Source organism: Oryctolagus cuniculus, chromosome 16 (genome assembly GCF_964237555.1).
Source record: "Oryctolagus cuniculus chromosome 16, mOryCun1.1, whole genome shotgun sequence".
NCBI classification, from domain to species: Eukaryota; Metazoa; Chordata; class Mammalia; order Lagomorpha; family Leporidae; genus Oryctolagus; species Oryctolagus cuniculus.
This window is the reverse complement of record NC_091447.1, coordinates 68980784-68984764: the sequence shown is the minus strand read 5'-3', so window position 1 is coordinate 68984764 and position 3981 is coordinate 68980784.

Sequence of the window (3981 nt, the reverse complement as noted above, 5' to 3'; positions counted from 1 at the left end):
AAACACAAAGTGAAATATACTGTTTGAGTACTCGTTATAGCATTAAGCCTCAGTGTACAGCACGTTAAGGACAGAGATCCTACGTGAGGAGTAAGTGCACAGTGACTCCTGTTGTTGACTTTACCAATTGACACTCCTGTCTATGGCATCAGTAATCTCCCTATGCTCCTATCATGAGTTTCCAAGGCTATGGAAGCCCCTTGAGTTCTCCGACTCTTATGTTGTTTAGACACGGTCATAGTCAAAGTGGAGGTTCTCTCCTCCCTTCAGAGAAAGGCACCTCCCTCTTTGAAGACCTGTTCTTTCCACTGGGATCTCACTCACAGAGATCTTTTTGCCAGAGTGTCTTGGCTTTCCATGCCGGATTCAACATTATTTCACTTAATGCACAAAATATTTATAGAGTAGCTACTACATGCCAGGCATTGTGCTGGAGATCTATGAGTGAAAAAGAGACAAAAACATTCATAGATCTCAAACACAATGCCTTGGAGCTGCTATGATGACCAGGGTGGAGTGGGGGATAGACAATGGACTTAATAGGTAACTGTATATACTAGGAGGTAATAAGTGGAGATAGGCCATAAACTTAATAAGTGTGTAGGGGCCAGTGATGTGGTGCAGTGGGTTAACGCCCTGGCCTAAAGTGCCGGCATCCCATATGGGTGCCAGTTCTAGTCCTGGCTCAGATCCAGCTCTCTGCTATGGCCTGGGAAAGCAGTAGAAGATGGTCCAAGTCCTTGGGCACACACATGGGAGACCCAGAAGAAGCCCCTGGCTCCGGGCTTCAGATTGGCTTAGCTCCAGCCACTGTGGCCAATTGGGGAGTGAACCATTGGATGGAAGACCTCTCACTCACTCGCTCTCTCTGTAACTCTGACTTTCAAATAAATAAATAAATCTTTTAAAAAAAAGTAACTGTGTATATATTAGGGATTGGTAAGTACTCTGGAAAGAGGAGAAACTAGAAGAGAATGAGGAGAGCTGGGGACTTAAGGTGGAGGATAGGATTAAATAGAGGGCTCCACATAGGTTTGGCTGAAAAGGTACATTTTGTACTAAGACTTGAAGAAGAAGGGGTAAGCCAAATAGATGACTTCTAGGGAAATAGTTTCAGGCAGAGGGAGGAGAATACATTTGGCTTCTGGGTTAAGATGCCAATTAGGATGCCTGTTTCTTACATCAGAGATATAGGTTCACTTCCCAGCTGTGGCTCCTGACTCCAGGTTCCTGTAAATGCAGACCCTAGGAGAAATCAGGTGATGGGAGAACTGGATTGTGTTTCTAGCTCCTAGCAGTAGCCTGGCCCAATACTGGCTGTGGAAGGCATCTGAGGAGTGAAACAGTGGGACATATGCATCTCTTTTTTAAAAAAGATTTATTTATTTATTTAAAAGGCAGAGTTACAGAGGTGGGGGTGGGGGTGTTTCCATCTGCTTGGTTCACTCCCTAAATGGTTGCAATGGCCAGAGCTGGGCTGATCCAAAGCCAGGAGCCTGGAGCTTCTTCCAGGTCTCCCATGTGGGTGCAGGGGCCCAAGGACTTGGGCCATCTTCCACTGCTTTCCCAGGCCATAGCAGAGAACTGGATCAGAAGTGGAGCAGCTGGGACTTAAACAGGTGCCTGTATGGGATGCCAGCACTGCAGGCAGTGGCTTTACCTACTATGCCACAGCACCAGCACCCCTGTAGGCATCTTCGCTCCTGTAGCCTATTTCCTGTAGGCTAGCTTGAACACCTGTCCCCAGAAGTTTTTCATGTACTGTAACTTTGACACTCCTCCGATCAAGAGCTGGGTTTATGTTCCTTCCTCCTGAATCTAAATGTGTCTAAGACAAATTAAGTCTATGTAACGTCCAAGGCTAGTTCATACAGGGCAATGCTGCTTTGGCCTAATTCTCTTGAGACTCTCGCTCTCACTCTTAGAACCCAGCCACCATGCTGGGAGGAAGCCCAAGCCATCTCATAAAGATGCCCACATGGAAAAAGAATTGATAGCCAGCACTAACTTGCCAGTCATTGGGCAAGTGGGCCATGTTGGGGGCCAATTTTCCAGCCTCAAATTTTCCAGCTGAGTCTGCAGAACCCTTCCTAGAAGACAGATTTGTGATCAAGACAGGAACACAGTTATGCATACACAATAATGTTTTGGTCACTGATGGGCTGCATCTATGATGGTGGTCCCAAAGATTGCATCACCTGAAGATGTCATAGCTATCTTTGTGTAAATGCACTTGAAAATGTTTGCACAAAGACAAAATTGCCTAACAATGCTTGTCCCTGCTGTGAGCCAATGAATGGCCATAAAGGAGTTTTTTGGTTTTGTTTTGAGAGAGAGAGAGAGAAAGAGAGAGAGCGAGCGCACTCCCATTCACTGGTCTCCCCAATGTCTGCAATGGCCAGAATGGGGCTAGACTAACATTGAGAGATGGGAACTCCATCCACATTCCCCATATGGGTGGCAGGGACCTAATTATTTGAGCAATCACCTGCTACCTCCCAGGTTGCACATTAGCAGGAAGCTGGAGTCAGGAGCTGTAGATTGAATCCCGGCATTCCAATATGGGAAGCAGGCATCTAAGCAGCATCTTGGTGAGAGAAGTGTGGAGATGTTATGCCCAATTCAATTGTCCCCAAAGACCACCAAGGAGCTGATACCACTGTAAAGAGCATGAGAGTTTCATTACAGGTCCGGGCCTGGACTCTCAATCAACACCGACACAGTGGGTCTGAATTGAGAGCCCCGACCCTTCAGTTAACAGGGTTTTTATAGGGTTTGTAGAGGCTTTCTATACATTATAATACCATTTAGCAAATCATCTCATTCCGCGGGAAATTCAAAGAACATCTCTTAGAATTGATTAGTGCATCCAGTGGTGCAAATGGACCTAGTAAAGGTGGTTAGATGGCTTTGGGGTTGATGCCTTTTAAATTGATTGGCCGAAGCATAGGGTCCGAGCCTCTGGGGTGTACGTGCTGAACTGCAGGGTCTCAGGAAGCTATCAATCACCTTAACTGCCTGGAGAAGACACCAGGAACTCTAGGTATCTCTCCATTATCTGCTAATCTTCTGTTGCCAGGAGAGTTTATCATAAGGGGAGTTCATTTATTTACTTTTAGGAGCTTCTGGCTCAGGGTTCAGGGCCTGATCAGGCCCAAGTTACAAGATGGAGGCCTAATTTAAAATAGTTGCAACTTGACTCAGGCTCAGGTCTCACAGAGGAAGCATCTCTATAGATCTCACAACCCTAGGGTATCCTAAAGTATTATCCCTGTGTGTTTGGCTTATTTCACTGAGCATCATGGGCTCACGGTTCATCTACATTAGAGCAGGTGTCTGGATTTCCTTTCTTCTTAAGGCTGACCAGTATGCTACCACATGGATAAATCACATTTTGCTTATCCATTCATGTGCTGGTAGATACTTGGGTTGTTTCCCCATTCTTTTTTTAATAAATAAATATTTATTTATTTAAAAGGCAGGGTTACTGAGAGGGAGGGAAGGAGGGCAGAAGAGAGACAGAGAGTGAGCGAGAGTGCTCCATCTGCTGGTTTTCTCCTCAGATGGCCACAAAGGCCAGGTCTGGACCAGGCTGAAGTCAGGTGCCAAGAGCTTTTTCCAGGTGGCAGGGCCCAGACACTTGGGTCATATTTCACTGCTTTTCCTAGCCCCATTCTTCCTTTTGATGTTCAAAGTGTTCCACCTCAGCTGTGGGAGACCCAGGACAGTAATTTTGAAAATTTCCTACAGTTTAGTACCCAATTAAGTATGGCTTTCCCGTTGAGAATGGACTGAGATCCTGAAACTGAACGCTGTGGCTTGGATATGGTTTGAGGTGTTCCCCAAAGGGTCACAGGTTAGGAGTGATGAGAATATTTAAGACCCACTCGTGAGTGTGTGTGTGTGTGTGTGTGTGTATGAGAGAGAGAGAGAGAGATTGATTGATTTACTGGTGGTTCACTCTTGAGATACCCACAACAG